We start from the raw sequence: 26,468 nt of genomic DNA on the forward strand, positions 1-26,468 counted from the left end.
CCCAGATCCCATTTAAGGCTGGCCATCTGACTGACTGGTGCAGCCCCCCCACCCCCCTCAGTTAGATCATGCTTTATAGGAAAAACCAGACTTACTGGCCCAACTCCATCCTAGTCCTCTCTGGATACAGGACAGCTGTCGGCTCGCAGGGACACAACAAGCCATCAAGTGGAGAATCATTGCCACTGCGGTCTGTGTACAGGTGGAGACCAGAAGAGTGACAGTCTAATTTCGGTCATCTAAGGACTTTTTATTTTCCTAACTGATTGTGCTTGCTAAGCACATAGTGGTCTGGATTAATCTTTCTGCTTTGCAGTCCTCATCAAGTTGGGCTGCAAATCAGGGTGCCAGCAAGCCTGCCTTAGCAACTTGGTTTCCTCCTGCGTGATGCTATGCTAGCTGCTAAGATGGGTCACTCAGACAACAAAGAAGGATGCTTGACTTCTCCTGTGATGCTAGCTGAACATAATTCTTCTTTTTGCAGTGTTCCTTTCTCTCTCTCTCTCTCATGTGTGTATGTGTGTGTGTAAAATTCATCAAACCAAAGACCCTCCTAGATATCATTGTGGACGTGGCTTTTAATGATTTAGGGGGAAAAAAGAGAAAGAAAAAAATGACAGCCTGTGGAGACAGCGATTTGAGGAAGCAGCACACTGAGGTTATTGCCAATTTGAAACACTGGGTTTGTGAAGCCAAGTCCTAAGGGAGTAGCCGGGTAACTGAGAAAGAGATCGTAGATAAAGAAATAAAAATGACAAGCGTAATGGAGGCTCTGCGAAGGGACTGTCAGAGCGTCAGTTCATGGATGGCAATCTCGCCAGGCAGAGATTGAATAATTCATAGATGGAAACTACCCTGCCTTCACCTTCCCATTTAAACCGGGCATGAGCTGAATCTCTAATAAATTTTCAAGATAAAGTAAAATGCCAATTTGAATCTGAAGAGCTTTTAAAAGCAGATGTCGCATCCCCGAATCTTTCGGTATCTTTCACAATTATGCTCTGAGGACTGCACTTCATCAGGAAGCACCATTACCAGGCAAAATGACTGTGATTACAATAGCAACAATAGAATGCCATCAAATGATCTCTAATTTACCTAATTTGCTAAGACTGACTGGCTTAAATACCCATTGTGCGTTGCCATGCCCAGTCCATGGATCTATCTCAAGACAGAATAAAAGTGGTGTGGTGTGTACGCTACCTTGATTCACACAGTCCAGGGGAGAACGGTCCCCTAAGTTACAATGTGTCTTTCATCTGCTTTTTGTCTTTGTCCGGTTTGGTTTTTTTCCCCCCTGATGCTTTGCCCTAAATGCCTTTTGAGGGAAAATGGCGAGCTGTCTTTGCTACAGAACAACACTGACTTGTTAATTTATACACTTCTTAAATTTTAAAATATACAAGCATGTGTCTGTTTGAGAGGAGGACAGATTCAGTGCTGGGAGAGAGGTTTAACAAGCCAGCTGGGAGTGTGTGTGTGTGTGTGTGTGTGTGTGTGTGTGTGTGTGGTGTTTCCTCCATATGAAATTCTTTCCCTGGATTTGTGATCCCTGTGGTTTGTTAAGAGCCTCTCCGATTGCAAATCTCAGGTAGCAGAGGCAGCAATCACTCCATATAGCTCTTTCCCAGAGGCTGTGTGCCTGATTCCATGATGCGTCAAGGCTTTAAGGCTGCGTGGCTGTGTTTGTGCCTGCTCAGTGTACAGAAATCTGTGCTAAAGAGAACTTTTTGCCTGGCAGACTGCACCGTTCATCTCCGGGTGACCGTGCCATTCTGAGAAGGTGGCACGGACTGCCGCTCCTCTTCTGGGGAGCAGAGCGGAATCATTTAGCAGACATGGGGGTTTCTGGAATTGTCCTTATAGCATGGAGACAGCACGTGGTTCGTGCCAGCCAGCATTTGAATGTTTCAGGAAGGGATCGGAGGTATGTATGACAGCCATTGGAGAAGAAGGTCCCAAATCCCTCTCTTAAAACCTTGGGATTGCTCTCCAGACTCAGCTCTGATGTGTTCCTTGGTAATGCATTCGCCTGGTTTTCCCCACCCCCATCCGCTCCCCTGCCTGACCCTACCTTGTCCTAAGGTAAGTTGTGTTTCTTGTCCTTTATAAAATAAGCATGGGTGTTCCTTATTGTCTGCTGTTAGCTTTCGATGCTTGCCTTTTCCTCTGATTATGCTTTCACTATGCTGGAGCAAACTCAAAATTTTGTTTTTCCCTGTTTTCTGAGCACAGGTTAAAATGTGGCATTTTGAGGCATGACTTAAATATTGAGGGTTCTTTCTTTGTTGTTTTCTTTCTTTCTTTCTTTCTTTCTTTCTTTCTTTCTTTCTTTCTTTCTTTCTTTCTGGCTGAGTACATCCAATGCTTTAATAGTGTTTAAAGGAAACGGGGAAATAGTTTTACGTGGTGAACGCTTTGCTTAAAAAGTGTAAGCAGTAAGCTGGCTATCACTTCTGCTACCACGTTGCTTTCTTTAGGTAGCCTGCTTTTCTAATATTGGCCCAGAATTACTGCTCCGAAAAGAGCTTCTCCTATGAGTGACAACAGGTATGTGAAAGTCCACACTTTGCCTATGCCAGTATTTCCTTCCCCGTTCTGTAATTAAAACATAGCTCTGCTTATCAGCCAGGGATCTACCTTCTGACACCTTAAGTCTGCCAAAGAGCAGGAGTTTGAGCAGGATAATCATCGAGTGAGCTGATTGGTTTTTCTGTCCAATATTTAAGTAATACAAGTACCTTCAAATTATCCAAGAGTAATTGGAAATCGGGCTTATAATTTGGGCAGACTCATAACAAACCAATTTTAGTTATTGGGTATGATAGCAAGTTAGGGAGTTATTTTTTTTTATTTTAATGATGAAAGGATTTAGACATCAGAGTCTTAGAAGATGAGGGTGTGTTTGGTTTCTTTAGGCTCTTGGTACAAGAATATTAGTGTTTTATATATAGTATCCATAAGACTTCCTACAATGTGCTGGTTCTTGCCAACAATGGGACTTTCATTTGCTTTGCCTCTAGGACTTAAATCACTTAAAAATTTTTAGACACCTGTGTTTCTTTGAAATCAGATTTTCCTCACAAATGTATGGAAGTGGTTTAGCATAAGTGACCATTAAAAAAACACAAGTTAATTATATAATTTTAATCCAGTATTGGCTGCTTTTCAGTATCCATGGACCTGTCTTGCTTACAATGCTCTTCATACAGATGAATGAGAACAATGATGAGAGCAACTTTATAACTGCAGATAACTGAGAACAAGGAGGCACTGTGGAGATACATAAGCAGGGATTGATTTAGGTGAAGTTCCCAACCCTCTAGAAGCTCAACTTCAGTTAGAAAGAACAACCGAAAGTTTAAATCAGTCTCCTAGAAACCCACTCAGAAAACTCACAGAAACAGAAATGACTCACACTTGAAGACAGAACGTGTAAATTTTGTCAGTTGGTAATAATTACTTGTGTTGGATATCTTTTCATGAGTGTATGTTGTTACATTCCATCTCATCATTAAACTCCAGCTTGGAGTAAAAACTCAAATTGAACCAAACTGAAATTCCTTGCAGAGAATGTGTTAATCTGCACTGAACATCTGTGAGCTACTTAGCAAGCTATGGTAGATGCATTTCACAGATCATCAAACTGGATATTCATCATCAAGCCTCAGAGCTGGATTTCTCTAAATGAACTATTTTACAAGAACAACAGCCACAGTCTATTATCCTGATTTTTATGTGAGGAGTAGTGAAAATGCTTTTACCAAATACCTATGTTTATATCTTAGTCTGTTTGGGGGTGGGGGAAGGGCAGGCACTAGCAAGAAGCAGGTAAAGACAATACTTTCATTTTCTGGTGAGTTGTTTTTGAAAATGATCAATTTAACAGAGGTTGCTATCTTAAGATAAAGAAAATGAAATTATTTTCAGGCACGTGTGTCTATGTGTGGGTATGCACATGTGAGTGCAGGTATCCTCAGAGGTCAGCAGATTCCCTGGAACTGGAGTTACAGAAAGTTATGTGATACCCACTTTGTGCTAAGAAGTTGGGTTCTCTGCAAGAGAAGTATATTTTCTTATCTGCTTACTGAATTATCTCTCCAGGCCTGAGGCTGGTATCTGTGTCTGGAGAGTGATTTTTCTTTTTATTAACTTGTTTTCTATAGTAAGATTTTTTTTTTTTCTGTATTGCACTATGATAAATTTCTAACACGAAGAACACAAAAGTGTGAACAGCCATACTCATATCCAGGCTCTATAAACATGCTTTATTGTTTTTACTCTGTATATATCTATGCACTTATCCACACCTCTATTCATCCATCAATCTCTTTATTTTTAGATGCATTTCAAAGCAAGTTGCAGAAATCAATATACTCCACCATCCCTAAGGATATGCCTGTGGAAATGTTTAGCTAGGTCCAAAGTTTGCAGTTCTCAGTGCTCTCCTTTAAGCAGGTTTTGAACAGAACAGAAAGTTTTGGAAAAGAAAGCTCACTGCTGTTTCCACATGGCTCAGAGTGTCTCTGATATCTAACAAGCGCGTCTGGTGCAACCTTCAGGCACCTGCACTTTAAAACTGGAGGGCAAAAGTACCTCAGCTTCTGATGAAAAGAAACCAATGAAAGGAAACCAATGAAAGGAGAAAAAGGAGAAGGAAGTGTGTGGGCCTTTCTGCATTCCCAGGCCGGACTTCATCCACCAAGCTCTGGGACCACTGGTAACGCACTGCCATTTTACTGGGGTGGAAGAGGGATAGGGCACACTTCAGCCCATTCCCAGGGTTGTTCTCGCTCCGAGGCCGGAGTTCCCTCTTCCTTCCCACTTGGGAAGGATCCCATGGCCTCTTGAACCATCAGTAGCTGCCCTACTTGAACTCATTTGTTGCTCTTCCTCTCTACCATCTCCATTTCTGCCCTTTCTGCCTTCTCGCAACTCCTGTTTCCCCCTTCTGATACAAGAGAACAGATTTGCTTATTTCCCCCCAAGTCATTCTGTTTTATGAAAATTTCATGGAAATGGTTACAGGAGCCAAAAAAAAAAAAAAAAAAAAAAAGGACAGATTAAAGGATCCTATGACCTCTCATTAATTAGTTTTTCCTCATCTTAATTAAAACATGAGGATTGTCCTCTCAAGACCTCATTACTCATTCATCTCTTGGATCCATTCTTGTAGGTCAGGTGTACTCATTCTCCCCTGTCCTGAAACAGCACCATGCTTCTCCAAGATCCATGTCAGTGTAGCCCCCCCCCAAAAAAAAAAACCAACCAAACAAACAAACAAACTAAAAACCTCCCTATGTTCCCCACATCTGCTGAGGTTCCTAGGTGCCGGCTTCTATCATTAGCTGTGATCCAAAGCATTTCCATTTAGGAGCTACACAAAGTCTTATGGCCTTGTCGCTTGCTTCTTAGGGACAAGAAGGCTCCCAAAGCCTTCCACTCCAAGTCTTTCACCTACACAAGCATATTGCTGGACAGTGCTCTTCCTTGATCTCAGTATGGCCTAAGACCTTTAGATAACTAAGTTGGGTCTATGCTTGCCTGAACACCCCCCTCACCCCCATACACCTAAGTTTTCCTATTCTTCTGAAGTGCTATTTGGATATAACATGCTAAGAAGGAGCTTAGGCTCTGCAGCAACTCAAGCTTCGCTTACCATCTAAGTCTGTGGCTTAACAAGCACCATTGTTCCAGTTCAGCCTGATGCCTAACTAAGAACTCAGTAGGGCCAACCTGACAGACACTCAGAGCCTACTCTTCCTTTCCCAGATGTTGAGGTTTGCTTATTCTAGTGAACTTTCCATGAATATTTTTCCTTTTTTTCTGAGGTCTAAAAGTACCAGCTCTGGGTGGAGGGGAGGAGAGCCCAACAAGTTCTAGGTAAGTGTCCCAAACCCATAAGTGTGCATGCACTTTGCAAGTCATCTCCTAATGTCATTCCTCAGGTGTTTGACACCCTTTTTTTTTTTTTTTTTTTTTTTTTTTTTTGACAAAACCTCTCACTGAGCTTGGGCTTGAGGCTGGGCAGTTAGGTTAGGTTGGCTGATGATTAAGCCCCACAGATTTACCTGTCTGCCCCCAGGGTTCTGGCAATTGGCTTTTTCTTTGGTCTCTTCTCTTTCCTCTTACCCTCCCTTTCCTCCTCCCCTTCCCTCCCCTCCCCTCACTTCCTTATTTTTCTTTTCTCTTTCCCTCCTCTCCCCTCCCTTCACTTTCCTTTTTTTCCCCTTATCTCTTTACCCCCTGCCCCTCCCTCCCTCTCACTAACTTTTGCTGTCACTTTCTTTCACTGCCAGGAATTGAACCCACAGCCCCTACCTACTAGGCACTTGCATTACCACCAAGCTATATCCCCAGTCCTTTGTTAGTCTTTTCATCCCAGGAAATATAACAGATGACTGAAGTTATACCAGTATAACTCATGCTCAGGAGGATGGTTCTTAGGAAGAAGCCATGTAGGCAACCTGAGGACTCCAGAGTCTTAACACGAAGAGTATCTTGAGCTCCAGATGAACACATCTGCCTCTTCCACTGACTCTCTGTCTTTTGACAAGAGCCACCATAGGGCAAGCTGAGTCCCTATGAAGTTTAGGGCCTAGCCAATGGTTCCTTTGGCTATGTCTAAGGGATGTGTTTCCCTGGTGTAACTTCAGCCATCTGCTATATTTCCTGGGATGAAAAGGCTAAAAAAGTACTGTGTACTTTTGCTACATTGTGTAAAAGACACAGAGTGGAAGCAGAGTCCATCTGGCTCTTACAAACACTGGCTTGCACCACAACTGCAAAAAACATTCGGAGTTTCCTTGGGAAACAATTGGTATGTAGTTGTATTTATGAGTGACTAAACTTACACTATTAAAACACGGAAATTTTGAAAGCCTATTTAAGAGCTGAGGTTTACAGTTGATATAGTTTTTGGAAGTTGCAAGACACTAAAATGTAAATGAATTGAAATAGTTACTGACCCCTCTCTTTTTCCACTGACGAATCAAAAAGGCAGACTCAGTTTTGTACTTGATATAGACCCCAGCCTAGCAGCGTGATGAATTGGAAAGACAATGGCTCTCATCAGCACACTGACAAGCCAGCGTTGTGAGCTAACGACACTGTGTTTCTTACCCTGTACCAAACAATATCCAGCACTAAACATATGAGCTTGGAAGAGGAAAGTTAAGGGATTAATACCCAACGGAAGAACAGTCATTCCTTCGTAAAAACACAACCTAGAGTAATTTCTCGGTTGGATTTTCAAAAGACAGCCTATGTGGTGAAAAGAAAAAAAAGATTTAGGAAATACAGGGAAGCGATGTGCCTATGACCGAGGAAGTATTTTACACACACCGAGTTAGGCCTGTGTGCTGCTGAATGTAAGAAGACATCAACGCCATCGGGGCTGATGTGATGGGGTCTGGAGCCAGACAGCCTGGATCTGAATTCTGACCCTGCTGCTTCCTATCTTTATGGCCGGAAGACAAATTGAGAGTTGGAGTTGGGAAGAGATTAACATCTCAGTGGTTACAGGAATGGCTTAGACCGGTGCTGAAAAAGCAAAGTGGTAACATTTCCCCTGCTGTCTCCACTGTGAACACTGTGAAGCCAAACACAGGGCGCCACTCTGCCCCTGGACTTCCAGAACCACGTGCCAAATAAGCATTGTCTTTTCATACATTTCTCAGCTCAGGTAGTCTGACGTAGCAATAGTGAGGATCGCAGTCTCTTTGCTTCTCGATTCCTTACAGAGTGAAGACTACAGTGTCTTCCTCACAGGGAAGAGGTACACTCTCACTAATTGATATTTGTGAAGCAGAATAAAATGCCTGGCAGGTGGTGGGTGTAAGTAACAAAACTAAAAGGTGACGAAACTAAAATCCAGAGACGTTATTAACTTATTCACAAACACACAGCAGATGAGTGAAATATCCAGGATGTGGCAGAGACAGCAAACCCCAGGCCTATTTCAGAAAAATCACATTTTCCCCAAGAGCTGATTTTGGTCAAAACACAGGCTTGTATAATTTACTGTATCTCTACAGAAAAAACTGTAGGAACGAACACAAGGCTGTCTCCTGGTAAACACTGACATTTTTGTTGTTGTTGTTATTGTTGTATTATGCCTTCTGTATTCTGCATTTCTATGTTATAGTTTTAGAGTCTTTCAAGTTCATTATTTAAGATGTGTTTTAATTGTGGATTATGTCTGTGTGTCTGTAATTTATGAGTGTGAGTGCTGGTGCCCCAGGGGATCAGAGGTTCAAGTCTCCCTGGAGCTGGAGTTATAGGAAGTTTTAGCTGCCTGGACAGGTCCTGGGAATTGCTCTTAACTGCTGATCCATCTCTGCAGCCCTCAAGTTCATTTCAAAGTTTTCAACCAGTAGGTCTGTGGAGACAGGCCATGGTCACTATTTTCCTTGTATGCTAACTGTCCTGAAGAAAGGACAAGTGATATGTGATTACAGATGTGCACACACAAACACACTCCATGCATATAAACAGGCACTCTCACAATGCATACGTGCACATAAGCACCTATGTATGTGCACAGACATACAAACATCCTTGTATCGGGCCTAAAACCAGTATGATAAAAGAACAGAAGAATAAGAGGAAATAGGGAAAATATATAGTAGCATAAGGGAAACAACCCAACCACTGTCTTTTTGCTTTTTAAGACAAGCGCCGGGTCTGCTGTTCAATCTTACACGTGTAAGTGAGCTCTGAGAGTCATAGTACATTGCATACTCTGCCTTGTAAAAGACCTAGACATTGAGTATATCAAGGGTACGTGTGAGGGGTATACCTCTAAGTATACCTATAAGTCGGAGTGCTTACCCTAGCCTGCACAGGGCCCTGGGTTCAGTCCTGAACTCTGGGTAGCAGGGCTTTTGCGGCTGGTGAGATGGCTCATAAAGGTGCTTGCTACACTATCTTAGCAACCTAAATTTGGTTCCTGGCACACCCACACAATGTGGAAGGGGAGAAGTGGTTTCACAAAACTGTTCTGACCTCCATATATAGACAGTGGCGTTCGGGCATGCATACATACACACACACACACACACACACACACACACACACACGCACCTCATAAGTAAATAAAAAAGTATGTATATATAAAGGTGAGCCTGGTGAAATGCTCAGCATGTAAAGGCACTTGTCTCCAGCCCGACACACCCGGTTGGATTTCCAGGACCCACATAGGGTGTTGTGCTCTTGCACACCTCTTAGGGTTTGACGTGCCTGGGGTGGTGAGGGAACGAAGACAATCACTCGGAGAGAAAAGATGCCATCAGATGGACTGGGCTCTCTGCTGGAGAATCGGCAGCACCCTGGAAGCTCAGTGTGTTTATTACGCTCAGCTGAACAGGGGGTTATTACAGCCAAGCAGAGGATGCAGGGGCTGCGGCCTTGAGGCCCTGGACATGGCTGAGTCCTTGTCAAACAATACAGATCACTCAGCGCTTCGCTGGATCCCTAATAGTGGAAGGAAAGAACTGACTTCTGCAACTGTTCTCTGATCTCATGGCATACATTCCCCTCCAAGCAAACAAAGAAAATACACTTAAAAAAAAAAGTTGGAAGAAAAGTCTTTTGAAAAAAAAAAAAAAAAAAGAGTATGCTTCCTAAACTGTAAAACAGTTTTGTTTTTGTTTTTTTGTTTTTGTTTTTTTTTTTAATTGAGCCTTTTACTGGCTGTATATTATCCCAACGGATAGCCCCTCCAGTGGCACATTAAAAGTTTCTCACATAATCTGTTGACTTGTTCAAATATTAGTGTACAGCACTAAGAGTATTTTGTGACTAAATTGCCTGATTTTGTAGGCTATAGTTTTATTATAAAACCACAAACACCTTTCTTCCCTCTTCTTTCCAAGGGCCTCAGTGCAGATTTAGATCCGCACTCTCAATGTCTGGGTCCCTGAGACAAGGCAACAGGTTCTTGCTCTCAAAAACACGTTCTGACAAGAAGTGCGGCCCATGGGAAGTCATGGGTAGGGTAGCTTTGAACTTGAAGAGGGTCTAGAATGCTTTGAGATGGGGGGGTAGTTTTGATTCCTCAAAAGGCTGAGCTAACCGAACCTTGGTGGGAGACTCGGAGGCTGTTTGGTGAAGACCTTTCACCCCTGCGGATCCGGCTGTGAGATGAGCAGAGGGGTTGGCTGTGACCGTGTGTGCACAGAAATCAAATGGGAACCATTCATTCGACCTACATGCATATACATGCTATTTTCCATAGCTGTGAGGGGTGAAGGATGAAAACTCAAAGTAAAGCAGGAATATTGGGTACCAGACCTGTACCTGGTTGTCTCCTTAGGATAAGTCCCTGCAAACAAAATGAACATAAAACTCAGAGTGACCCAAGGCTTTCCGTGTGCATCATTTGTGTTTGTATTTGTAGCTTTCAAGTCTATGGTCTTCTATTTATCTCTGACAAAATGTTATTAGGGAAAGGCGGGAGAGCAAAATTAGCCAAGCTAATTGATCATTAAGTATAATTGTCCATTAAGTAGAAATTTCCATTTATAATCTACTTCATCCCAGAGGATTTCAATTATTAGATTGCTTTATTGATACACTGAGGAGGTAATCATTAAGTGTGTAAACAAACAATACAAATTTCCACATGGATATTGTCAGGGAATTATCTAGAAGGGTGAAGACAGGTACTAGAATAAACAGAAGTGAGTCTTATCACAAAACCTGTCTCTTACCTCTTGGCACCATCTCAATAGCTTCAGGACATAACCCCATTTTGAGGTCAATGGTTCAGCTGTATGGACTTGGGAAAGTGGGTTGACTTCCGTGAGCCTCCAGTTCTTCTTTTGTGAGCAATGGGTAATACTGAGACTCATCTCAGAGTGGTTCTGGCAGAAACGAAAGCATTCAGCTTGGAACCTTGTAGGAACATTCCTGGTGCCCATGAACCTGTGAGATCTTCAGGAGCATGCAGCCTAGCATCCAACCTCCTGTCTCATTCTCCAGCATCCCCTCTCCCTGACCCCTCATAGGTAGGCCTCAGCTGACATGAGGCTCTTGTCCTACTCTCAACTCCCATGGTCTTATTTTTCCTTCCTTTCCAGGCTCGTCTTCTGTCTGGAATGGGGCCCCAATCTTTCCTTGCTGAATTCTTATCCTGGAGAAGTAATAAGGATTGTTAATCTCTGCTTCTATTTATGCCTTCTTCTGGAAGACTAGGGTTGGTAAGAAGATAATGGCTTTCTTTGCAAAACCCTCCAGTCCGAGCTGGACACACCTCTCAGGGCCACTTGTAATAATTAGCAGAGCATCTTCATTGCTCCACCATTGGAAAGATCCGTGAGGTCAGGGAGCATGCACAGTGATTGTATCTGGCCTTCTGCACTTGTTCATCTTAGGTGTTCAGTCACGGTTTACTTTTGTTCTGGGGATCAAACCCAGGGCTCTCACACGATGGACAAGCACTCTCCCACTGAGCCACCACCCCAGAATCAACCATCATCTATCTACTGAATGATTTCACTTGGTATAGGATAATGTGGAGTTGGGGAACGGCACACTTCAGTTTGGTCTTGTTTCAAGCATTCTGCCTGCATTTTATTGAATGTGGAGCAAGCAAGCCAGAACCAGTGACCCTTTCACAGATGTTTGTGAATTATATAGTTTCAAAAAAGATGTCATGTGGTACCCAGGATGGATCTTTCTAATAAGGTCAGCTGCCAGGCGGGTGGCAGCAAGGTACTGGGCAAAAGTGGCATTCAGAGTGGGGCAGGTCCCACCCAGCTTTGACTTCAAGACACTACTTGTTTGATGTCTCTGAGTCAGGTCACAGTTTCACAGTTGTTTTTTCTTTTTCTTTCTTTCTTTCTTTCTTTCTTTCTTTCTTTCTTTCTTTCTTTCTTTCTTTCTTTCTTTCTTTCTTTCTTTCTTTCTTGTTTTGTTTTTTGAGACAGGGTTTCTCTGTTTAGATTAGGCTGGCCTCGAACTCACAGAGAGACCTTTGCCTCCCGAGTGCTGGGATTAAAGGTGTGTGCCACCATGCCTGGCTCACATTTCTTAATTAAAAAAAAAAAAATGTAGCTAAGGGCTGGGGAGACAGTTCAGTCAGGAAAATACTTGTGGAGCAAGTGTGAGGATCTATATTGGATTCTCAGGACACATGTGAAAAATCTGGACAGGGCAGAATGTGACACTGTAATCTCACAACTGAAGCAGAGATAAGGGCATTCTGACCAGCCAGGGTAGCCTACTTAGAAAGTTCACGACCAGTGAGAGACCCTGCCAAAAAAAAAAAAGCTTAAGGAATGACATCCAATTTTGTCCTCTGGCCTCCAAATGCATTGTAACCAGGTTTTCAGCTACGATTCTCCTTGTAGACACACACACACAGAACTGTAGCTAGCAGCAGATCTCTTGTAATGTGGGGAGGTTTGATCATAGTGAGGTTTGATCATAGCACAGACTTCCAATATTTCAATACTTGGAGCATCAGCTCTTAAGTAGATGCTCGATAAAAAAAAATCTGTTGGTGATAGGAAATAGCTAAAGACTATTGATGGTCTGTGTCACAGAGCTGGCGTGTGTCCAAAAGAGTTGCCAGGTGCCAAAATTCCACAGAAGCCTCAGATGCTGTTGTGCTTCCCTCAGTAAAACTAGAAGTGCAATAAGGGAAAAAAAAAATAGACTAGAGTCAGCAGGTGAAAGTGCTTGCCATTAAACCTGAGGGCCTGACTCCTGTCTCTAGACATGACAAAAGGAGAGGACCAATTCCAGGAAGTTCTGCCTCTGCGTTCATGTTGTGGCACCCATACCAATTCTCCCCTCCTCAGCAAATCAATACATTAATTAAAAAAGGAAAACAGAAAGGCGGATGCAGCAGCCGGGCGGTGGTGGCTCACAGCTGTCATCCTAGCACTGAGGAGGCAGAGGCAGGCAGATCTCTGAATTTGGGGCCAGCCCGCTCTTTGGCAGAGTGAGTTTCAAACAGACAGACAAACAACAAAACCCGAAAGATAAAAAGAAAAGCAAAATGGGCTAGCAAGATGGCAGGTCAAAGTACCTGACAACAGGACTTTGATTACTGACTGAGACCACGTGATGGAAGTTGTGTGTTGTCATTCACACACACACACACACACACACACACACACACACACACGCACGCACACACATGCACACACGCACACATGCACGCACAAATAAATAAATAAATAAATAAATAAATAAATAAATAAATAATGTGACCAAAAATTTTTTAAAAGAACTTTAAAAAAGTAAGTGTGTAAATGAAACTATTTGTTATGAAACAAGTTCCAGGTCCCATAAAAGACTGTAGGGGAGGAAAGTGTCCTTAAACTAGCTTTTAAAATGGTGTAGAAAAGGGCCCTCTCCTCCGCCATTCTCTCACTCTCTAGTCGACATATCCAGGCTGACCTGGTCCTTGGGAGGGTTTATGCAGTTCAGGTCATGGATGCACAACATTACGCCATATTTCCAAGCCTTGGGCAAGCTCACTGTGCAGCACTGTCTCCCTCCTATTGCCTGGGACCTGGGGATTTCTCTGGGACCCATGAGCTATTGCCATTACAGATCCTGGCTTAGCCAAGTCTATGTTGCAAAAAGTAAACTAGGCAGTCTCCACACACTTGACAAGTAAGTGCTTTCTAAACGTATTGACAAAAATCAGCACAACCTATAATCTTGTAGACTAGTGAGTCTAGGAAAGCTTTGTGACTGTATTGTAAAACACTCACAGCACATTCAAGTGATTCTGTCGGACTTACCTAATAGAATCTTAGATCGAGTTTTAGATAAATGACCAAATACGTTTTGGTAAAGTGAACCAACCTTGAGTTTCATACATTGATCGATCGATTGATTGACTGAGACAGGGTATCTCTGGGTAGACTGGACTCGATTTGTAGATCAGGCTGGCCTCAAACCCACAGAGATCTTCCTGCCTCTGTTTGCTACTGTGCCCGGCTGTTCATACTTTAATTATTGAGTCTTTTTTTTTTTTTTCTGGACATACCTGGAACCATTTGTGAATAAGAGGTACGATATTCGTAGAACTGGGGAGACAAAGAAGTCTTGGAGGTTTTCCAGTGAAGATTTGGGGTGGGGCATGGTCAGTGTTGTGTGTGTCTGTGTGTGTGTGTGTGTGCTGTGTGGGAACACAGGCCATGGCACATTTATAGAGATCAGAGGACAATTTGTGGAGATTTGTTTTCTCCTTTATCACATGGACCCAGGGCTTGAACTCAAGTTGTCAGTCTTGGCAGCAAGCACACTTTTCTGCTGAGCCATCTCACCTACTCTAGCCTGTGTGTGTGTGTGTGTGTGTGTGTGTGTGTGTGTGTGTGTAGTACTTTATGGTGCTGGGAGGTCTGGATAGCTTTGAATTAGTAAATCAAATGGTTCATTGAAATCATTGGATAGTCTTCAGAGTTCACACAATCACGCCTCTGTCTCTAAGACAACAGGGTATTTCTCCACTCAAGTCTCTTCAGATTCAGAAAAGTAAACAGCCTGGGTTGATTCTTTGGAAAAGTTTTTATAGGGCCCAATGAAAGGACTATTTTAAATGATTTATGGAACTCACTTGATTGATCTTGTGGCAGATAACTGCTGAATATCCTGACATTGGATCCAAATTGCTTTTTCTTTCCTGTTTCTACCACAGGTGCTGGGAACATTACACCATCATATCTGGAGGACAAGAAAACTAAGGGTCCTCATTGCTCTGTGGCTACTGGGGGTTAGGGGAGGCAGGGCTATGGGTTCATGTGACCAAGATGGTCTGGCCTGCTGTACTATTCTCTCTCTGTGTCTGTCTATCTGTCTCTGTCTCTCTGACTCTCTCTCTCTCTCTCTGTCTCAGTCTCTCTCAGATATGGTGCCTTGAATTTTGGAACCAGTGTCTAATCACAAGGAAAAGACAAGGGACACCCATTCCCATGTTTATTGCCTTTGTTGCATGTGTATGCAGTGTGTGTGGTTGTGTGTTCATATGTTTGTGGGTGCACATTGCATGTAGGGGTGTGTGGAAGCCAGAGATTGATCTTTGCTATCTTTGATGACTCTCTGCACTGTGTATTGAGGCAGCGTCTCTCACTTCAATGCAGAGTTCTCTGATTTGGATTTGCTTGCTCCAGGGAGCCCCTGTCTCCACCTCCCCAGGGCTGGGACTACAGGCAGGCCATTCTGCCTGCCTGACGGTAACATGGGTGCTGGAGATTCAAGCTCTGCACAGATGTGTGCAGGTACTTTGGCTATTTCACGAGCCTCCAAGGGCCCTACATTTTGAGTTCTGGTAGCTACTAGCCTCTAAACTTCTGAGAGAAAGCTACCCCTGCTCTGTTAGACCACCTTGGTGGGTTTTATAATGTTTGCAGTTGACTTCAAAGTACCTTGAGTTCACCCTAAAAGATTTCATGTGACAGAAAATGCATAAATCCAATCAATTGCAGCAAATAGGTCACTGTCCAAATTTGTAAGTTGCTTCCAGAAGCAATGAAGCCAAGCTCATGAGAACATTGGTTCTTTTGTTGCTTTTTTCTACTAATTCTTTTCAACCTCCTCTCTATCCCATCCCTAAATCTCTTCTCCTTCTCATTTATTATTATTTTTATTATTATTATTAATTCATACAGGGTTGAGTGGAGCCCAAGCTGGCCTCAAACTGGCTCTTTAACTGAGGATGACCTTGAACTTCCAATCCTGCCTCATTCTCCAGAAGTCTGGGATTACAGGTATGTGCCACCATGGCTAGTTTTAGGTGCTGTTGGTGATCAAATCCAGAGCCTTGTGCATGGGACAAAAGTGCTCTACCAACTGAGCCCCAGCCCTAGCCCTAGCTCTCAAGTCTGCGTTATACTTAAAGACACACACCTGACTTGTCACTTTTTCTGCATGCTGTGCCCTGAGCCACAGTTCCCAAGTCTCCATTGGATTTGCTTTGTCTCACTGCCCCTAACAATGTATTGACACATACATGGTTCTTATATGTTATGTAGGTGGGGGGGGGCACACAGTGATAACAAAATTATTTACCTTAGTTTGATACTAGCTTGAGGGATGGGGTCACTAGATCTTCCTGTTTTCACTTTTTTTAGAAAACAAATGGAGTTGTCGTGTAAATAATCTGCTTCTTCATATTGATAGACCTGCACAAAGAGAGTGAGGAACACACTGAACGGGACAGAGAAACTACATTAGTAGCGACCGGCCACTTAGCAACTGCTTTGCAGCTCAACTATGGCTATTTCAGGTGGGCATGGGCTCTCTATGAATAAGGAGGTGTTTCTATCAAGTTCTGCAGAAAATTTATTTTAAAAAAAAAAAGACTCAAGGCAAAACACAAGTCCATTATGAGAGATTTACTGCTCTTTCAGGAAGTTCAGCTCCCAGCACTTGTGCTGTGTGGTGATCTGATGCCTTTGTCTGGCCTCCTCGGGTACCCATAAATAAACACACACACACACACACACACACACCAAACAAACAAAAGCAAATAAACTCAATTTCTCTTATCAAGCAAAATTATCCTTGGAAATAAAGTTCTTAAGACAGATGTAGTAAAGCCATGTCTATCATCCCAATTCTCAAGTTCTCAGGAGGATAGGGCAAAGGGACTTTGTTAACTTTGGGCTATATAATGATTCCCAGGCCAGCCTGGGCTACTGCGTGAGGCTTTGTCTTCCAGTTCTACCCCAACTACCATCACCAAAGAAAGAAACTAAATAGCTACTAAAGAAAATGAGTTAGTTGAGTTTGGTTTCCCCTAAGATTCAGTCCAGCTTCTTGCTGGAAAGTAAAATGGCTGCTTTGGGGACCACCTCAAAGCATATGCCTACGGGAAACTAAGAAAAAGTCATGGAATGCTAGGGTCATGGAAAGAAGAGGGAAGCCAACCTGAATCCACTTTTGAGCATTATTGATATATTATTTCATTAAATAATTCAACCCAACCAACAAAGCAGGGACGGTATAAATCTTTACACACAGGATAAACTGAGTGAGAAATTTGGATCGTTGGGGTGTTAGTCCCCCATGTACTTAGTGGGGGGGGAGGTAGAGGGATGAGGGGCAAACTGAAGTTACCCATCACCTAAAGGCATGAGTGGTACAGCAGCTCTTGTGGGTTATTCCCACCTGCTGATGCATAGTCAGGCAGGGGAGGCCTATACAGGAAAGTAAGTCATTTACACTCTGCAAGAATGTCAGGCTTGTGGGGTAAAGCTGAGCCACTGTTCCCCCCCCGTACGAGAAAGGTGACGAGGATGGTGATCAGCCTTGACACAGAAGGGGTTAGGCTGGCCTCCTCCATCCATATGGGAGGCATATGGGATTCTGGGGACCGGATCCTTTTTGTTTAAGTTCGTCTCTGAGACCGAGGCGGGATTTTAATTCCCCTCCCTTGCAGACTTGAAGATAGCAATGTGCTCAGTGTTGGTTTTATGACTTGGGTGGTTGTGTTGTGGCCTTGTAGAAGAACGTCCCATGAAGATAGGAAAAAATGTATACTGAAATGTTCTAGGTGATGGGACATTAGGCTACTAACATACTCCCAGATGAGCCTGGTCAAGAGCTATTGATACAGTAGCTCCAACATCTCTGGGAATTCGTGATGATTTTAAAAGGTACCCTGTGGAGCTGGCTGGTGATGGTTCACTTCTGTAATCCTACCATGTGGGAAGCTGAGACAGGAGGACTGCCACAAGTTTGAGGCTAGCCTGGCCTAGCTATTCGGTAAAAACCCTGTCTTTTAAAAACAGAAAAAATCTTCCAAACAACCCCCTCATCCCCAAAGAATTTACAAAGAGTTTCAAAGCAAACAATGGGTCATTTAAAAACGGTTATCTAACTCAGAATTTTAAGAGAAGATTAATTTCATTTTACGCATGTAAGTGTTTTGCTTGCACATGCGCACACCCGCTGCCTGCAGAGGCTCCAGTGTGGGATCTTCTGACAATGGAGTCATAGAGTGACCATGCAGGCATTTGGAACAAAGCCTGGGTCCTCATCAAGAGCATCAAGGGCTCATAACCACCGAGCCCTGTCTCCACTTCTGCCCACCCCACCCCCACCCCTGCAAGTAATTCTTAAAAGCAAACTCTACAATTTTTTGTTGTCAAAAATAAACAACAGCTTTGTTTCTGTAGGATTTGCCTGAGTACTGACAACACTGCCACAGGGCACAAGAATGTGAATGCCACCCACATTCAGGGTGGGTCTTCTCCCCTCGGTCCTCTCTGAAAATATCTCACAGACACACCCAAAGGTGTACCTCAGGAATGCCCAAGATGTTTCTTACCCAATCAGATTGACAGCCAAATTAACGATGCATTCATTGCATTTTATATAGAAATCTTGCCCGGGGCATGTAGCTTAGTTGGGAGACTTCTTGCCTAGTACACACAGGGCTATGGATTCGAGTCCCAGCACTGTATAAACTGTGCCTGCAATCCCACCATTTGGACAGCAAGGGAAAATAAAAGAACAGGAGTTGAAGGTCAGCTTCCACTACTCAATGAGTTTGAAAGCAGATGGAACCACATGAGACCTGCAAACAAAATAAACAAAACGAAAGAGAAGTCTTGCCCATAATTTGCACGTACTGACATCTTTGCTGGCCCACTGTCCAGATCGCTGTTCCCACAGGAGTGAGTTAGTCCTTCCCTCTCCATCCTTAGTATGGTTTCTCTGAAGGGAAACTCAGACTCCGGGTTGATTCAGAGCCCAGTCCTGATTAAGGTTAGACACACTTAAGAAGAAAGAGTACAGAATACTGAGCCCACATGGACTTCTGCCTTGTGAGTATCAGCAGGAAGGAACATTCTAGATCAGCCTCTTGGGAGGCAGCTAGGTTAAAGAAGACCTTTGGGCTTTGGTAGCATGCTGGGCAAGTGACTTGAACCCTGTGTATCTCTTACTTGTGAAATGTGGAAAGTGTGTCACGTCACGAATGAGTTGTTTTCTAAGAAGTGTTGTAGGCTTCCTGCCCATAAGGAGCCCGAGCACACACCAAACACCTTGAGGTGACTGGTGTGTCAATCCACACAGAACAGGATGTACTGATTCTTTCCCGGCCCAGCCACATCACGCATTTCATGGTCCGTGAGAATGTCGGCCTCCCAACCTTAGGATAGGCCATGTTATTCTGCAGTACAACCAACTCCACATCCCAGCAGCTTTTAAAGCAACCGAGAGCCCACCATTATTGTTTTCTTCAAGCAAAGGCCACTGTAGATCCTGGTGACCTTCCAGGGAAGGCTCCCCCTTGGAATGGCGTAGCCTCCTTCTTAAGATAGGTTTTTATGGTGCTGAGACAGGAAGAGAAAGAGAGACAGCTGAGCTGGAGTTATTAGATGTTTGAGTCAGATAGGACTCAATTTTCCTCAGATCTCATTGGTAAAGACCAGCCCTATGGCCTGATATAAATGCACAGAGCTAAAATAGTGTAACCCCTTTAGTTTCTAAGAAGTAAATGACAAGTGAGAGTGCTGTTGGCTTTTTGTCCACTGGGAGGGGAAGTTCAAATCAAGTGTTACTACAATTGCCAAATTTGTAAACCACACAAAAACTTTGGTGGCCACTGTAGGGATATCTTGATACACAAGAGTGTATCTGAAACAAGAGTGTAGCTCCATATTATATTTATAACCTGCTTTCTCTTCCCTATTTTTCACCAGTTTTGTGGTTTTATGACTCAGAGAAGTGGTACTGAATAGCACCAAGCACATACTAAGTGCTTACCACCTACTGATGGATGAACACCGCTGTAAAGAAACTACATTTGAAAAGGTAATGAGTTGATAGATTGCATTTCATATCCAAAGTCACAAGGCCATGACAGAGCCAGAAAAAAAGATTTTTGCTGCATACTGCCATTTGCCACGAGAGTGCTTTTATTACTTCCTTGAGAAAACCTGGACCCAGCAGAGTTATTTGTGTCTGTTGGCAGTTTCCAAAGGTGATTGCCGTCTTTAGCCTTGGACTCTATTCCTGCCCAGAATGTTTGGCACCGTCATAGGGCACAGTTAGAGGCAGTATCCTGCTGTACTTACTCCACAGTGCCCCTCCCAACAGAGAAAGTACAAAGCCACCACTCAGATGCTACCTCCCCTTCATTTCATTTCCTGCTGCTCTGATAAAAGACCCTGACAAAAGCAACTTAAGGGAGAAAGGGTTCATTTGGCTCACAGTTCCAGGCTACAGTCTGTTCTGGTGGGGAAGACAAGACAACAGGAATGTGAAGCACCTAATAGCACTATATCCACAGTCAAGAGCAGAGAACAGTAAATTAGCATGTTAGTGCTCAAGCTTGCTTTCTTCATTCTCATATAGTCCAAGATGCTCTGCCTAGGGAATAGTGCCACCCATGGTGGGTGGGTTTTCCAGATTCAATTAATGTAACCAGGTAATCATCCTCCCTCATGCCTACCGGCCAACCTGATCTAGACGATCCCTCATTGAGACTCTTTTCTCAAGTGATTGTAGGTTGTGTCAAGCTGTTAAAACGAACCATCACATACACTGCAAAGTCACTGAGGTCCAATCAGAATTAGCTATCATTTATGTTAATAGCTTGCCTATCTTTATGGGATTCTGTGAAACAGAATCAGAGGACTATTTAAGAAGAGAAATGGTACTGGCAAGAAGGGATATCAAATACCAGAATTGGAGGAAAGCAGTGGGGGAGAGGGTGAATGAGATCAAAGTATCGTGATCAATATGTATGAAAATGTCACAATGAAACCCACCTTATGGCCTGGGGATGACTTGGTGAGTACCAGAACCCACATAAAAGCCAGGAATGGTAGCATACACCCATCACTCCAGCGCTGGGGAAGTAGAAAGAAATGGCTCTCTGAAGCTCATCTAGCTGAACTAGAGAACTATGGCTTCAGTGAGTGACATCATCTCAGAATGAAAAGTAAGGTGCAGAGTGACAGAGGAAGCCATCCAGCATTGACCTCTGGCCTTCGCCCAGGTCCTCAGGCACAAGCACACCCCACATATGTATACACCCTTGCTTGCACCGCACCAAACACATGTATACAGGCGCCCACTTCTTTGTAGGATAACTCAAATCTTAATAATAGAAAAGAATAGAGATCTGGTCTTGTACAGAGATTTTAATGCCCTGTTCCTGAGGGGCTTCTTAGACAAACGGAGAGCAAAAACAGTGCCTGTTGAGTCAAACAGAAGCCCTACAGTCACTCCAGATACCTGAATGTCAGCCTGCACCTTTCTTCCTTGATGTATATTTTTAGGTGATAATTTGACATTTGTATGCAAAGAGGAAAAATGGGGACTGGTTGAGTTTGTAACCATCAGCTGTTACCCATACCATGCCAAAAGAGAGACTTCGATTTCATGTTAGTATCCAGGAGACACAGGGTTCAATTTAATTTGATCCCCAAATGACCAAGCTGATTAATTGTCAAGTCTGATTTTACTCCATAGTAAACCTTAATCTCTCATAATTTGCCTTGAAATTAATGGGAGTTGACTACTTCAGGCATGAATAAGGGAGGTCTAAAAAAAATTCTCCCCAGGCCTTCTTTAGGCCATGTGGGCATGGCATGGCTGCGCCCAGAGAGGAACAGGTGGAATGAAGATTAGGTCACATGGGAAGGGGTGTCTGTAGGCCGGCAGCTGTTGAAATCCCAGGTGTGTGTGAGTTGGCAGGGGTACAAAGCCAGGAGAGCTGCTAACAGCACAAAGTCCCTGGGCTGTGCAGCTGCTTGCTTGGCACTAGCTATGGACCCACCTGTAGATAGGCACACCCCACTCTTAGGAGCAGCCAACCGCCCTTGTAGCCAGAAGGTTGCAGGAAGCAAGCCCCCTCACTGAAAAAAAATGAGTGGGCCTGAGACCAGACCCCCTTGGCTTTTCTTATTTACCATTCAGGTCCTGGAGGTCTGAAGAAAAGATACACATTTTATTTCTATCCAGGAGCCTATTCCCAAGCACCCCTAGGAAATAAGTGGGGGGAAAAATAACCCAGAGCTGGAGGGAAAATCAACAGGCCAGATATTGGGGTGCTGAGACCACAAGGGATCAAGACTGAGACAAAAATAAAAGCTGCCCCTGCTGGGCTGGGGGAGTGTGAACCAAAAAAATAAAGCCAGCCTGTCTTAATCTGTTTCTGCCCTACACAAAGCCCTGCTCCGGCTTTCACAGGATGGAATACAGCCTCAGCTCAGAAGCTAGGCTTTCAGAGTTAGTGGCTGTGAATTATGCAGTGTCTCTTGACCTTCCAGAACAAAAGGGACCTGAGGGTGGCAAATTCAAATGACAGGACTATGCATAGGTGAAGTAGCCGTCTCTTGCTACTGTGCAGGCTGCAAAGGGTTATAAACTGTCACTCTATGTTAAAGCCAGCCTCCAAAAGAACTATGAACCAGGACAAGGACATTGCCTTCTTGCTTCTTCCATCTCTGCTTGTCGAACTGCCGACCTAATAACACATCTCTGAGTCTCCCCAGTTGCTTCTAGAATCAGAATCCTTTCAGGAGATACAAGGATGCTACAGATCTGCAGTGCCCCCACCAAGGCATATGGTGTGAACTTGATTTTGGGAAAGGGTGAAATTATTAATTAGTGATCTTCATGTGTGGGTCCTCAGGTCACTGAGGGTGAGTCCAAAAGAGGAGTAGATTGTAGGACCCTGGTCCCTTTTGCTTACCTTTTTTTTTTTTTTTTTCCTTCCAGAATTGTGGTGGGGGTGGCTGTGCTGTCACATGGAGGGAAGCAATCAAACCAAAGGCTGGGACAAAAGCTGTGAACCGAAATAGTTTAAATGCATTTAAGCTTAAATCACTGCATCCTTTCTCTTTTTGTGGGTTGATTGTCTCAGGCATTTTGTCATAGCTATAAAACACCAATTACGCACCAGACAGTGTATGAGAGTTACCACATATTTGCCTGTGTGTGCTCCGCTGCCCCTTGGAATGGCTATGTGACTTTGCCTACCAAAGGACCATGAGCAGAGGGTGCCTAGCAAGGTTTCTCAACATTGGAACAATATATTCTGGATCCACCTTTTTTTTTTTTTTTTTTTTTTTTTTTTTTTTTTTGTGGCAGAATGAAAGATTCCAAAGGTAAGAGCTCCATGCTAAACATGTTTGAAGAGGACACAGAAGCATCTGGGGTCCTCCTTGCCATGGCTGTTGCTATGCAACAAGCCTTGACTGCCAAGGTCCGGAACTCTCACGATAGAGGATAGTCTTGTGGCTCTCAGACCTGAGTGGGCACCTGTGGTGATTCAAAGGACTCTAGAATAAGAAAATCCGAATGGAACCTAAAACCTAATGTTCTAAACTCAGATGGCGCTGATCCACCCATTGAAGACAACTATCAGAAACCCTTGAACAACAGGACTGCTCTCCATAGAAGCCACTGCCCTGAGAACCCTCACAGGCTCACAGAGCGAATCTAATCTCTCACCTCTAAGAAGGGCTAAGAGTTCACTGAGACACAAGGTACAAATACCCAATAAAGTTCACTCTCTGTATTCTGACCAAAGAAGGACCATTAAATCAAAGAAAAGATTCTCTGTTTCTGATTACAACAGAATCTGTTTCCTTTTTAATTGATGTATACTGATTTAGCACATTTATGTGAAGTACTATGATAATTTACTATGTGTGTTTAGTGTGTAATGATCAAAGAGGAGCAATGAGCATTTCCTTCCCCTTAGACATTAACCATGGTTAAAATGCATGCTTGTATGCATATGTACATATGTATGTGTAGAGTGTATGCGCACATGTGTGTGGAAGAACAAACCTGGGTGCCATTTCCTGTGAGGCAGAGATTCTCGTTGGCCTGGAACTCACCAGTTAGGTTAGCCTGGCTGGCCAGAATGTTCCAGGGATCCTCCTGTCTCCACCACCCCAGCACCAGAATTACAAATATAGGTCATCACACTCAGAATTTTTCCATGAGTTGTGGAGGGTCAGGCTCAAGCCTTCATGCCCGTGGGGCTTACTTAATGACTTAATGACTGACCCAACATTTATCATTGGTGTTGGTAAGCTTTTTGGGGGATGGAAAATTGAGACAGGTTCTCACTTTCCAGCTCAAGATGTACTTGAATTTGCTGGGTATCTGAAGCTAATCTCAAATTTATGGTATCCCTCTGGCCTCATTCTCTCAGGTGCAAGGATTACAGGCGTAAGCCACTGTGTCCAGCTGTTCTAGTTCCTTATAAAATATAGAATAAATGGTTAGTTGCCTTAAATATATTAAAAGAAGCAAGAAAAGTGTAAAATAAACTATAGCTACCTCATGATACTTACAAATTCCAGCAGTTATTTGTCCTAACTATTAATAAGCATATTTTGAGACCCATTGAGCCTTCCTCTGGCCCTTCCCTACCACATTTCCTTTCCCATGGTGTCCACTATTCTACTCTGTTCAATGAAATGTTCTCAGCTTCTGCATTTTGGCGAGAAAATACATCCTTTGCTTAATGAAATACCCTGTAGTTCCATCTGTTTTGTTGCAGATGATAGCATCTCATGAATTTTGCTAGATGACATTTTGCTTTGTATATATACCTATTCTTCCATAAACAGAATGCTTAGTCAAATAATCTCAACTTTTCTCCCCTTCAGAGGCAGTAGGATCACACCCATTATCTTGCACCTGCCAGGCAAGCTCTCTTCTACCAAGCTATACCCCCTTGCCCAAGAATCTCTACCTTTAGCTTGGAGGCATCGTCAGAGCTGAGTGGAGGAGACACGCAGAACAGGAGAGTGAACTAGAATTGTAAGATATCAGATATGCAGTTCCAGTTTCAAGGCGGTATTTCCTGGGTTTCTTTTCTTACCCCTAACCACAGAACCTGGGGCAAATTCTTTAACGTCTCTAAATCATGATTTCCCACACCTAAATTCAAAGTGATAATATTTATCAGACAGACTTGTCATCAGGCCTAGTGGTGTTACGGAGTCAAAGGCAGTCTGAGCGTCAGTCATTGGAGAGTAGAATGCATATATAATACAGCATCTTATGTGGCAGAAATAAACAACAGAATAGATGTACAAATACCAACCCAAACCAGCCCTGAAAACCCAGGCGGTTAGGGGTGAAAAGATAAGTAATGCGTCACTTTTAGAAATTAAACAATAAACAGAGATGCATATGAAATATGGAGTATGTTTATATATATTAGCATGAGAATGGGAAGGAGAACAGGATATGGACACAAAAATTCAGAAATAAGTCAATGAACATCTCTCCGATTGGTAAAGGTCTGTGTTAGGCAATGCTAAGGAGCTGTGGAGCTGACAGCTTTCCGACAGGACAGTATCAGGCAGGAGCCCGAGAGCAGCTCACTAAGGCCTGTTTCTTCATCTACAGAACTGAATCCTGAGGCTTTGCATAACCATTAAGAATAATTCATGCCCCGCCCTCTTTTAAAGGTGCTGTCAGGTGAGTTCTGACTAACGTTATATGACTTCAAAAGTCACCAGAAATTTCTGGGGAGTTTCCATAAGTAAAGGAGTCTTGGTAAATGATTTGATACAAAAGTGCATGTCAGAGAGAGATGGAAATAATCTAGAATGTCTGAAATTCTCACCTTGGCTGACCCAGCCCAAAGAATCGAGTTGTCATCAAGGCTCACACTGTCCTTAAAGGCAGAGATAAACAGCTCTGGGATGCATGCAGCCTTCTGATGGTTTGTCCTGACTAGGTTTGAAAGCACTGAGGGGACACACCTCTGGGTGTGTCTCCAAGGGCATTTCCAGAGGGAAGAGGGGAGACCCATTCTGAATGTGGTTGGCACCAACTCACGGGGTAGGGGCCTGGCCAAATAAAAAGGAATAAAGGAGCTGATCATTAGCTTTTATCTCTCTCTGCTTCCTGACTAGGGACGCAACATAACCAGTCAACCTCCTGCTTCTGCCACCATGACTTCTCCACTATGATAGACTGCACCTGCTCAGACTGTAAGCCAAAATAAACCCTGCCCTCCATCATCTGTATTTTTTTCACAGCAGTGCTAATACAAGCACATAACTTGGTGTTAGAGTCATTATACCCTAAGAGAAAAAAAAAAATCTGTTCAAAGCAAGCAATTGTAAACAAATATTAGCAGAGTGGTTTTAAAATAATTTGTGTTTGTGAAAAATAATTACTTCCTAAATGTCTGCCTCAGCTTCCCTGTACACGGCTGAACATATGCGTAAGTATCTTGGAGTTTGTTTTGATCGGGCAATTCCGTAGAGAAAAAGATTATGAATCCAGTTTGCTCATGTTTCTCTTTCCTCTGTCATCTGACTTGTTTTAATAACAGCATGTCTAGCAGAGAAAACCACAGCCACACATCTGCTGTTAATAAAAGTCCCTGATCAGTGATGCCCATTGCCTTGCAAAACTTATTTTCTTCACTCCCAAACTGGGCATGGAGCTGGCCAAAGCTTGTTTCTGTTGTCATTTAGACACAATGGCATTGCGTTTATTCCAGGAGGAAC

The 26,468-nt window shown here is 43.3% G+C and overlaps 1 long non-coding RNA gene across 5 annotated transcripts in view; it reads left to right on the forward strand.

Moving 5' to 3' along the window:
- Positions 1-26,468, forward strand: part of LOC110548212 (uncharacterized) — a 61,221-nt gene that overhangs the window by 286 nt on the left and 34,467 nt on the right. The window contains exons 1-7 of one of the 5 annotated variants that reach the window (XR_009587801.1): positions 316-1,927; positions 15,630-15,728; positions 16,141-16,246; positions 19,671-19,782; positions 22,699-23,468; positions 25,354-25,425; positions 25,866-25,943. This is a non-coding gene — a long non-coding RNA (uncharacterized LOC110548212). Of the gene's footprint in view, positions 1-315; positions 1,928-15,629; positions 15,729-16,091; positions 16,247-19,670; positions 19,783-22,698; positions 23,469-25,353; positions 25,426-25,865; positions 26,452-26,468 lie in introns of those variants that run through there. The other 4 variants (XR_009587799.1, XR_009587798.1, XR_002476386.2 and 1 more) reach the window with 4 other exon arrangements.

Source organism: Meriones unguiculatus, chromosome 19 (genome assembly GCF_030254825.1).
Source record: "Meriones unguiculatus strain TT.TT164.6M chromosome 19, Bangor_MerUng_6.1, whole genome shotgun sequence".
Taxonomy (NCBI): domain Eukaryota; kingdom Metazoa; phylum Chordata; class Mammalia; order Rodentia; family Muridae; genus Meriones; species Meriones unguiculatus.